Here is an 11,482-nt window from a genome sequence, read left to right as displayed (position 1 = left end):
TATGAGAACATAAAGGGTGCAGGATCATAAATGGACTATATTAGTGAAAGCCATTTACCTAGCATGGCACACAGAGTTTTATTTAAGATTAATGAAAACCCAATAAATAGAAAACACTAATATTCCTGCCAGTGGGGCAGTCAAGATGAGTCTTAACTTGATATCATAGAAACGTGTGTACTGTGAACAGAAAAACGTGTGCAATATTTGCAAAGTTATATTTTCATAATATTTTATAACCCAAATTTGTATTCAATAAAAATGCACCTAATATCTCATTTTAGGATCATTCTGGAGTCAGGTAAAGGCAGTCATTTTAGCAGTAAGTTATGACTTCATAAAAGAGTATTTTAATCAGTTGGTATGTTACCTTTAAACTCTCTGGACATATGATTCTTAAAAATGATATTTGAACATGAAAATCTGCCATTTGAATGTTTTTCTGTCTCTTCACGTGGATTTTATTTTTGAAAATTCTATTGGAGGTAAACTCTAGAAGATCTGAAATTTTGGATCTGCCACAAAATGGATCATGAGATTTTAGACCAGTCACTTTATCAGTGCAATTAAATTTTGTTATCTTGAAAAGGAAATAATAACACACGTTTCCTGTAGAGATGTAAAGAGAAATTGTATGGAAAAGTCTTTGGCCAGTGGAAAATGCCCCTGTGGTTGGTTGGTTGGTTGGTTTGTTTTTTGCAGTCTCCTGCTCTTAGCAGAAACCCTTCATGATTGGTTGTGTCGGTGCTGGTTTCTGTAGCCTGTAAACATTCATTCTCTCCCCTTCCCTGAGCAGAGACCTAAGACCCAGCACTGAGCTATTTTTGCTAAGATCCACACTACTCAAGGAGCAGTCAACCAGCGGATGAAATAGGAACAAATGATTATCTTATTTTAAGATAAGCTTTATTTAGCAGGCAGTCTTCACCTCCAGCACTCAGGTACTAAGTCTTGAGTCTGTTCTTCATAGTGAGACTTCAGTGGAATTGGTTAGACTTAAAAAGAATTATTACTTTTCTCAAAGGTAGATAAATGTAGAGGAGAAGAGCCAATTATTAGACAATGAATGTGTTACATACTTACGTTTAAAAACTGTTTTGAGCCTAGAGTTAAACCTTCCACAGAGTACTTTTTTTTAAAGATACATTTTCTTATCCTCTTAAGGCTAAGAGGTTGTTTAAATTTTTTTCCATGTAATTATGCAAATTCACAAGTCTTATATTTCTTTCCTGAAACCATCAAATAACACTTCAATGTGTGGGCTCAGGAGGGTTATTTCAGGGAATAAATAGATATCATTATGTGTCATTTTACCCACAAAAAAGTGGCAATTACTGCATTGTAAAAGGAGTAAACTCTAAATGATCTTATTTTTTACCTACTAAAGGCCTTGAAAAGTTTGAATAACTATCAGTTACTATGTTCCTATAAGGCATTGGGGTCTTACTTGATAGAGGTTTATTCATATTCTCATCCCATCATATGTTCTATTCACTTCTTTGAAAATAATTTCAAGAAAAGTTACCCTGGTTTTAAAAACATGAAAGACAACCAATAATATCCTATGCTTTGGTTTTTCTCTCTACAGTGCCTTTATATAATAGAAGGTCGGTCATTGCTCATGATATAAAATACTAGCTGTTGACTCACAGTTACACTAGAAGGGCCAATTTTACAGACTGCTGGAATAAAGATGATTTTAATTAAATTGCACAAATCCCTTTGTACTACAACCAAAGCCTCCTCAGGCTGGCTGACGCTGAGCCACTCTGGCGTGTGTAGAGTTAACCAGGTTACCGGGCTTCCTAGTTAACTTCTTTCACCAGGAATGCAATTCGTGTTTACCTATATAAGGAAACCTGTTAGGCTGACCTGAGTTTGGCGGATTTTTGCGCTGACTGGGAGGCGTGTGAGCACACAGCCCAGAGACGGGGAGTGATTCCGAGCTGGACAGAGCAAGCTTCCTGATCGCCCCAGCCATTCAGCTGATCCGAGGCAGTCTGCCTGGAGGACCTACAGGTTTGCCTCTTCCAGATCACAGTTGAGGAACAAAAACCCCGTCCTGGGAAAAATGGGGAAGCCGGTGAGTCTTACCGATCTCTCTCTGAACGCTGCTGCTCAGGGGCACGCCTCGCTGGTCTCACCCAGGAAGTGGAGGCAGAGGCGTCGCTCAGCCTCTCACCCCACAGCTCCTTCCTGAACAAACACCAGGCTTCGCGAATACCTCCAGACAACTTTTCCTGCCTGTTTTGTACCCCGAGAATCCACAGAGGCAGTGATTTTCGCACCTTAGACAGAGTGTTTTGGTGGTTTGAGCGGGGGTGGGGGTGCGTAGGCTTTTTTTTTTTCTTTTTACTACTCAGGAGTTTCTCTCCTACCGCGATGAGCAAACTTTCTCATCTTTGTTGCACTCCACAGAGTGGAAGGGAGCCCTGGGGTGCTTCGCGAGAACTCCGAGCCCCCAAGGATGTCAATAGTAACTTTAAGTGGGGTTCCAAAAACCACAGGCGGGGTGATAGTCTATAGAAGTGCAATTTGTCACCAAAAAAGGCAGTCTGGAGGTATCATTTTTCATTCATGCGGCAGCAAAAATCCTTCCATCCTGCACATGTAATAAAAGACACCTTCTGAGACACTGAGAAAAGAAAGAAGCTGAGCTGAGCTCTTTGTTCTAGACAATGTAAAGAAGCCCACTCTTGCATTTTGACAAGTTAGCATATGTCTACTTATATATAAGGCAGGAACGATGTAGAAAGGCTTTATGTCAAAGGCATTGTGGTCGATTGAGTTAAAATTTGGCGCTATTCTATATGTGGACAAAAATTGAAGTCTGCATGTAATTAAACAGGGAAATGTGAAAGTGTTTAACAGACTTGCAGGGGAATTTTAGTAATACTGCGGAATGCTCAATTATAAGAGGCAACTGAGTGAGAAAGAAGAAAAAGCCGTTCCAGCTGAGTTCTGGGGCTTAGGTAAAACTTTTGAAAAGAAAGTTTATTTTAAAAAAATCTAGTATAGCCATCCAAAATGATTTTGGAATGGAGTACAATTTTTTTTTCTGGCAAGGTGATTTTCTTAATTCAGTGAGTTTGGATAATTGTTTTGAATGATTTGACTTTTCATCTTGCAGAGAAATATTGTCATTTTCTGTCATGCACAGTGACTTAATCCTAAGGGTTTGGGGAGCAGGCAAGTGGCACACAGACCCGATTTTCAATTTGTCATATTAAGAAATTAGTTTCTTAAATTAGTTTCAAGAAAAGTAACCAGCACAAACAAACAGGTTTAGGCGAATGGCCACTTTTTTAAAAATTGCAAGTCATAGTCCATTCAATAGTGAGGCTATGGGTTTAGTACAGGGATTGGCAACTGCTTATTCATAAAAACGAAAGCTATGGCCAGTTTTATTTAGAACTCTCAACTTGCAAAAGCCTTACTATTTGCAGTAACACGGTTTAAATGAAACCTGCTCATCTCAATGAGAATGAAACCAAGAAAAGCAGTGTGTGTGTAAGACAGTAGATGTCTTAATAAATAAATTTCATAACACAAGCAACAGAACTGAGGAGCCTAATGCAAATGTTTTAAAGCTTGTTATCTCCTCACTGCTGCTCAGAAAAATAGGAGTCTTGATATTATACTGCTTTCGATGGGAATCAGTAACCCAGGAGACACAAAACACTCTTAAAATATACGGTTAATAACAGATGTTTACACCTGGTTGTCTCACCCTGCTGAAGAGATGGCCCCCAGCCAAGTCGACTAGCACGTCCGCTGTTTGTTCTGTGAGTTGATATGTACACAGTTATTATACACTAATTACATCAACGGCCAAGGGAATATATAACTAGAAAGATAAATCCGTCTCCTGGGGTAGGGAGGGCTGGGGGTAGGCTTGGGTTTGGGGAATCTCATGTTTAGAGTTCTCCTTGCCAGTGGCTGATGAATTACTGCCAGTGACTGGGGTCCCTGACTCCTGAATTTACTTACCTCTGGTTCCTGGGCAGCTCATTTGGGGGTAGTAAGAGTGATTATTGTATTTAACACTTTGGTATTCATAGAGTCCCAACAGGATTTCTTCTTGAAGATTAAAGTTATTTCAGGGTCCGAATTAATTCACCAGTGAAAGGCAGGTAAGGTGCAGCAGTGCCGCATTAGTTGTTTTCCAGTCGCTGGTGCTCTGTGTTTAGGTCTGTGAGGTGTTATAAGTGTCCTGGTTAAGGAGACTGAAAAATCATGGGAGGGAAAAAGCAAGTAATGGAACCTTAATATTGTCCTTTGCTCATATATGTTGCGACACCCTAAAAAAAGTGCAGCATAAATGTACCTGATGGATCCTTTTTGGCCTGATCATCCTGAGGAACATTCTCTAAGGCAAAGCTTTCTGAAAGATGGGCCATGGAGTACTGGTAGATGATGAGCAAGTTGCAGACATGCCCAGAAGTTGATCCCTCTTGGCATCTGGGTCATCAAGCTGTGCCTGGGATGGGAATATCCCCCTGAGGATTATCTATGGACCATTTAGCTTCCTCAGCTTGCCCCAATGCATTGTACAGATAGGATGAATTTCTGTGTAAAAGTTAGGAAACGGTCTTTGACAATCCAGGCCCAGAATACAGAGACAGCCAGGGAAAATTCAACTACTGTGTTAAAACCTGAGCCTTGAGGCTCAACATTGGTGAAACATAACCTTATTCTTTTTTATCATCTTTCATGTTATCGTGGAGAAGCCAAGATCCTCTGTATGTCACCCAGTTTGCCCCCTTTGTTCTATAACAAAGTTAAAGAAGTATTGGGGGGTGTGTTGTTGTCATTGTCATTGTTTTTCTATTCTTAAGGATCTCCTAGAAAACTGATGGCAAACGATTTTCTCTTGGGATCCTTTCTAATGTTTAGTCATCATTTATTCTTTTTCTCAAACTGCTATCACAGTTTGCTTGGCTAAGATTCTCCTGCCACCAGTGTGGCCTGGTCCAGAGGCAATGACACAAAAGAACCTGGTTTCCAAAGTTATTTATTAAATGTAAATTCCTTAGATACTGTGCCAAATTTGTACACAGCATTCCTATCCCTGGTAAACTTTTTCTGGCTTTCTCTGCCTACCATTTGTCATCAATTACCTTTTCAAAAACATTTTACATTATTAATTCCTGTTACATTCATTCAGCAAATATTTATTGAGTGCCTTTTGAAGTCCTTTGCTAAGTACTCAAAAGGAAAAGCGGGTATATAGGACACAGATGAATTTAAACCCAGTCTTCATGCATTTGGTAGCATTTCTGCAAAGAGTAATCTCATTGCCTGAATGGTGTGCAGCATGTGAAGTACAATTTGCTACAAACTTACTCGACCACTCACTTTTTGGCTGATCATCCTGAGGGACATTCTTGAAGTCAAAGCTTTCCAACTGGTGAGCAGAAAACAGGTTAACACACAGGTTAAGATGTTCATGCTGTCAAGGTGTTCACCAGATAATTTCCACATCAGAACATGTCCAGTAGATGCCAACAAACCTGATTACTTACAGAAGAAATATGCCCCCTTGCTCCCCACAGAGCATCTCTAGATAACAGGGAGGTGGGTGATACCTTTTTCTGTTTTGCTAATGTATTTTTCAAGACCACATTTTCTTGGATTGTGGGGGGTTCCTAGGGCACCATGTTAAGAGAGATTTTCAGAGTACTAGGTAACTTCAGAGCTTTATACTGGCTTTTACCCACTGGAAATTACTAATTGACCAGTGATGATTCTTAAGAAGCAGGCAAGAACATCTGCTGTTACTGCTAAGTTGTAGATGTAAGGCTTAGAATCCGGGATCGTGAATTAATAACTCGTTTGCACCAGTAGGAGGTTTCTTTGGTGGCTCAGACGGTAAAGAATCCATCTGCAATGCATGAGACATAGGTTCAATCCTTCAGTTGGGAAGATCCCTGGAGAAGCAAATGGCTACCCACTCCAGTATTCTTGCCTGGAAAATCCCATGGACAGAGGAGACTATTGGGCTACAGTTCATGCTGTCACAAAGAGTCAGACACGACTGAGCAACTAACCCACACTTTTTGCGCCAGTAGGATTTTGCAAGTATCTCAGGCATTAGCAGAACCAATTTAAAATAGATTTATATTTGAAGAAAGCTTGGCTGGTGAGGTGATAGACATGACTAGACTAGGACTTCTAGTTAAATGTAAAAATGCATTTCCATTTTTTAATTACTTGCTTGCAGTCACATATAAGGAAATCTTCTGTGAGTGAATCTTTCAGAGAAATCGAATTGGTTTTATATTAATGCTAAGGGTTCAGTTAATTTTATTTTTTATTTGAAAATAAAACTGGGTATAGCAGCACTTTGTGGAACGGAGCCTACAGATCCCACTCTCTTGCAAGTTGCTCTTCACTTGTCTAAACTTGAGACGGAGATGAAATTAAGCAGAACCTCCTCAATTTGACAGTTTGAGTTTTAACACGTGACAGAATAGGAATTTTGGTCAAGGGGCCGGAGCCAGGAAATAACTGCATTATTTATAGGTATTGTTCTGCAGCAGAGGCCTCGGTTATTTAAACCCAATTTATCCGCCCCCCCCCCACCCTGAGTATCTAATTGTGCAGTTATTTAGATCTGTACTGACACACTCATCATGTATTGCCTTGGGGACTGAAACTGTATATAATAAACTACTAGAGAACGGATAACGAGTTTACTCGAACTGATATACTTGGCTTAAAGCTAAGAAACAAAAGAAGAGCAGTGTTTCCCAGGTTTATTCCAAGGTGGTGGATGGTGGGTTTGGCCAAGTCATCTTAAACTTCTCTGGGATTCAATTACCTCATCCATCACTGGAGACATAAATACACAGTTCACTGGACAGTTATGAGTATTGACAGCACCTAGCACAGTGCTGGGCAGGAGGCCAGTCAATAAGTATTCGTTGGATGTGAAATGCATGGGAGTGGATGAGGCATTCTCAAGTAAACAATGAAGAGGTTGAAGAAGTAGAAAGCAACCACTGGTGTCCCCTATGTATTTTTGCCCACTCGGTGATTTAAAACATGCTTTTCAGTGAAGCATGTTATACTTTCTAATGTCTCATACCAGGTCCCCTTTTCTTAGTGTTACCTGTTTGTCCCTTATAGGTTTTACATTTGAGACTCTTGTTATAAAGGCTTCTTCTATAGCAATCTATGTTATCTCAAATGTAAGTCCCCCCGCCCTTTTACGGTGTTTTCCCCAAAGTAACACATTTTAGAAGCAAAACAAAAAAATACTCATTTTGCACTCAGTAATTTGACAGCTTGCAAGCTTTCCAACGGTGCTGGTGGGAGGGACTGGACTAGTAAATTCATGGATAAAATTCATTCATTTTGTGGACAGTAAGTAGAACATCTCCCTGGCTTTAGTTCATAACAGTGGTTTTCCAGGTGTCTTGATGTGTTAGGGTCTCTAAGGTATTATGACCCCAAGGTTATCCTCAGATCCCACCTTCTTTGTCCCACTCTCACTCATTACACCCTGCCCCAGTGGAATATAACATTTAATCTTATATTGCTCCTATGATGTGGACAGGATGTGTCCTGTGGAGTAATGTGCCCTGACAAGAGTTTGCTCCTGGCTAAGGTTAGTGGGGACCAAATGGTGCTGGTTTGATGAGGAAGCAGGGCAGCTGTATTAGTCAGCTCAGGTTGCTATAACAAAATAGCACAGACTGGGTGGTTAAATGGGCTTACCAGGTGGTGCTAGTGGTAAAGAACCTGCCTGCCAATGCAAGAGACATAGGAGACGGACGTTCGATCCCTGGGTCAGGAAGATCTCCTGGAGGAGGGCATGGCAACCCACTCCAGTATTCTTGCCTGGAGAAGCCCATGGACAGAGGAGCCTGGTGGGCTATAGTCCTTGGGATCACAAGGAGTTGGACATAACTGAAGTGACTGAGTGTGCACACACAGGTGGTTAAGTATCAGGTGTTTATTTCTCAGAATTCTGGAAGTTGGGGAGTCCAAGATCAAAGTGTCGGCAAATTCAGTGTCTGGTGAGAGCTCTTTATCCAGCTTGTGGATAGGACACACACTCTCACTGTGTCCTCACTTGACAGAGAGACAGCAATCTCTCCCTTTTTTTATAAAGGCACTAATCTCATCATGGCAGCCCCACCCTCATGACCTCATCTTACCCTAGTTACCTCCCCAAGGCCCCATTTCTAATATCATCACATTGAGCGTTAGGGTTTCAACACATGAACTTGGTGATGGGGGTGCATTTCACTCCACAGAAGTGGCTTTATCAAGACATAGATCAAGTGACTATTTCTGACTTATTTTCATTGATCTTGAGATATCATCTATTGTAAGATACATCATTAAGAAAGAAAAAAATCTTTTTAGATCATAACAGTGTTTTCTTAGCATTGAAACATTTTATACTACATTTATGGAAAGGATTCTTTTAGACTCTGATGCTGGGAAAGAGTGAAGGAAAAATGGAGACAGGGGTAACAGAGGATGAGATGGTTAGATAGCATCACTGACTCAATGGACATGAATCTGAGCAAACTCCAGGAGATAGTGAAGGATAGGGGAGCCTAACTTGCTGCAGTCTATGGGTCACAAAGAGTCAGACATGACTTAGGGACTGAACAACAACAAAACTGGCTTATTTCGACCAATTTTTTAAAAGAAAATCGTGTCTTCCTCCTGTGCATACATAAAATGAAAAATGTGGCAAGAAAAACTGTTTAACCAGCTTTCCTAAATCACGTTTCAATCAGAATTGTCATGTGTATGCTTTTCCGTGCCATGCTATCATGCTCTGTGCCAGGAGACAACATTTCTTTTTAGGGGGCATCTCTACTGTCTCTGAGTGTCTACCAAAAGATAACAACCAGAACTATATTTCTTCCTCTAATGATCCTACCTGGGAATGCAGGCATACCCACCAAGTGACTACACTTGTGAGCGAGCTAATTCTTTAGCCCTTCTGACCCACATCCACAAATGTGTTCAGAAGCTCTTGGTGGCTTACACTGATCTCCTAGATAATCTGCCCAGACAGCTTTCCGCTAGTCCCACCTGAACCCGAAGAGGATCTCCCGCTGGCCTGGGGGAAACCCTTCCTCCTTTTCATTCCTTTGAGAGGCATGTGACTTCTCTTCTCCGGATGTGGGGAGCTGATGTCACATAATGCCTAGAACTCAAAAGAAGTGAGAAAAATACGAACTTCTGTGACCAAGAAGGTTCATGGGTGGGCAATGACAGTTATGTCAGGACCGCCTCCAAGGCAGCAAGAGTAAGATACCTCCCAATGTCAGCCTGGTTAAACTGGAAAGCACTTACCCTGAGAACTCAGGAAATGGAGTGCATCTCTCCCACCCCACAGGGATGCCTAAAATCTCAGCATTAGAGAATGATTTAATTGTCTTTTAAGGCATCAAGAGTGTTTTAGTAGAAATTAATGACTCTAGAGAGAGCAATGTGTAGTTGCTGTATTTACTGCTTTGGCATGCATTTCATTCCCATTAAGATGAAGTAAGAGCAAGAGCCTGTGAAGATGGGACAAGGAATGGGATGGGGATGAGGATACAGGAATGGGAAGAGAGCAGGAAAAGAGCAGAGAAAAAGAAGAAGTTCAACTTTCATTCAATGAAATTTATCAAATCCCTGGTCTGAACCAGGCATCACCCTACATGCTGACACTAAAGTGCCTGCACTTAAGGACCTACCTACCCTTCTAGTGCAGGAGACAGGCATCGGCGACGTATCAGGCCAACAAGTGTAAAAGTCTTCCTAGAATAAAAGCTATAAAGTATGTTTATATAGTATATGTTGCCATGAGATTGTACTGGAAGGATTTAGATAATCAAGGGAAGTCAGAGAAAGCTTCCCCAAGAAAGGGATGCTTCACCCGAGAGGTAGTAGGACAGGATGTGAGTCAGTGTTTGGAGGGGTAGGAAATGGCCAGACTGTATCTGAGAGTTTTCAGCAGTCAGGAAGACTACGTTGACAGTATCCTGGAGACTCAACTGGGGAGCTTCAGAGTGAATGTGAGTGAGTCTAAGAAAGGGGTCCAGGGGAAGATGATGTCTCATTGTACTAGTGTCATGGAGGTGGAGAGAAAGCAAGGTAGATGACTTTTATTTGTATTTCAGAGGTGAAATAGATAGGTATTGGCAATGAATGGGACATGAGCAAGATGAGGGACCAGGAAGTGTCATGACAAACTCTCAGGAATTTGGTCCACAAAGCTAGAGGAATAAATGGTGTCATTAATGATGTAGAGAGCAGTGAAAGTTGACCTGATTTGAGGATAAAGAGAAGAATCATTTGTAGTCTGATGAAGTGGAAAATAAATCTAGCTCATCCATTTACTAGCATTGTGATGCTAAGTTTCTCTGAATCTCAGTTCTTCCATCTTTAAAAATGAAGCCATAATATTCAGCTCATAGGGTTGTTGGGACAATCAACATAACTTCATACGTGGTTGTTGAAGTTCCTTCCTACATGAGTTACTATGATCTCTCCAAAACTGAGCAGCAGTGAAGCCTAGAGGCAGAGTGGCTATTTTCAAGAACTTTCTAGGAGTTGGAGTGGTGTGTAGGAGTTTTGACAGCTGAGATCTCAACACTCTGTAAGTTTACCTTAGTGGAGTTTCTCCTTGTTGATAATGTACAGGGCAGCTATTAGCTTCATTTGTCTGGTGAATTCCTTCTATTTTGTTCCCACCCCCCTCCTCCTCTCTCTCAGCCTGGGTCAAGGGAACCCATAGAGGAAGAAGGTACATTGCTTTTCTCAGCTGAGATCCCTTATCGCTTGTAAGAGGACTAGAGGATTTAGGAAAATGTAACCTGAGAGTTTGCACTAACAGATGAGCACAGTCGATTAGCTTCACACTCCCTGTAGGCTTCGGGTGAAGACTTTCCCATTCTGTTTTTCTAGTGTCAATTTAGCGAGGGCATTTTATACAACATATGTAATTCCTATGCCCTTCAGTGACCTCAGCACATTCCTTTCTGGCTTCCAAATAGTCCCTCATTAAAGGGAGCCATTAGGCGGTGAAAGCTGCAGCCAGTGGTTGAGGAACACACTGGAGTGGGCAGATGAAGGGGCAGAGGGGGTTAAGCCCTCTGGAATCCAGGTATTAACTTCCTTCTCTGCAGGTGTTTTGACCTTGCAGTATCCGAACTACTACGAAACATCTCCCCCTGTTGCCTGGCTCCACTTCTTTCCCTCTGTTCTTGCCACACTATTGTCTTTTTTATAACCATATTTATCTCTCACTGAATTATCAGAGAGATTATTTCCCATCCAGACCTCATTCAGTTATTTTTCCTTGCAGAAAACACTTATTTCCATATAGAAAAATGAATGGGAGAGAGTGGGAGGCATTTTATTTCATTGTTTGACTTGTTTGGGGTGGAAGAAGGTGACACATTTGTATGAATTTCTGGATAACTAAATTAATTTACACGTAGCTTCCCAGGTGGAAGTAGTGGTA

The 11,482-nt window shown here is 41.2% G+C and overlaps 1 protein-coding gene across 1 annotated transcript in view; it reads left to right on the top strand.

Annotated features, from left to right (window-relative positions):
• Positions 1 to 1,910: 1,910 nt before the first annotated feature.
• MID1 (midline 1) overlaps positions 1,911 to 11,482 on the top strand; it is a 391,822-nt gene continuing 382,250 nt past the window's right edge. Inside the window, exon 1 of the mRNA XM_065915785.1 lies at positions 1,911 to 2,083. The gene's annotated coding sequence lies outside the window, so the exon portion shown is untranslated. The remainder of the gene's footprint in view (positions 2,084 to 11,482) is intronic.

The sequence above is a fragment of the Muntiacus reevesi genome, chromosome X (genome assembly GCF_963930625.1).
Source record: "Muntiacus reevesi chromosome X, mMunRee1.1, whole genome shotgun sequence".
Lineage (NCBI taxonomy): Eukaryota > Metazoa > Chordata > Mammalia > Artiodactyla > Cervidae > Muntiacus > Muntiacus reevesi.
Note: the sequence above shows the minus strand (reverse complement) of the source record. Positions and strands in the feature narration are given on the sequence as shown.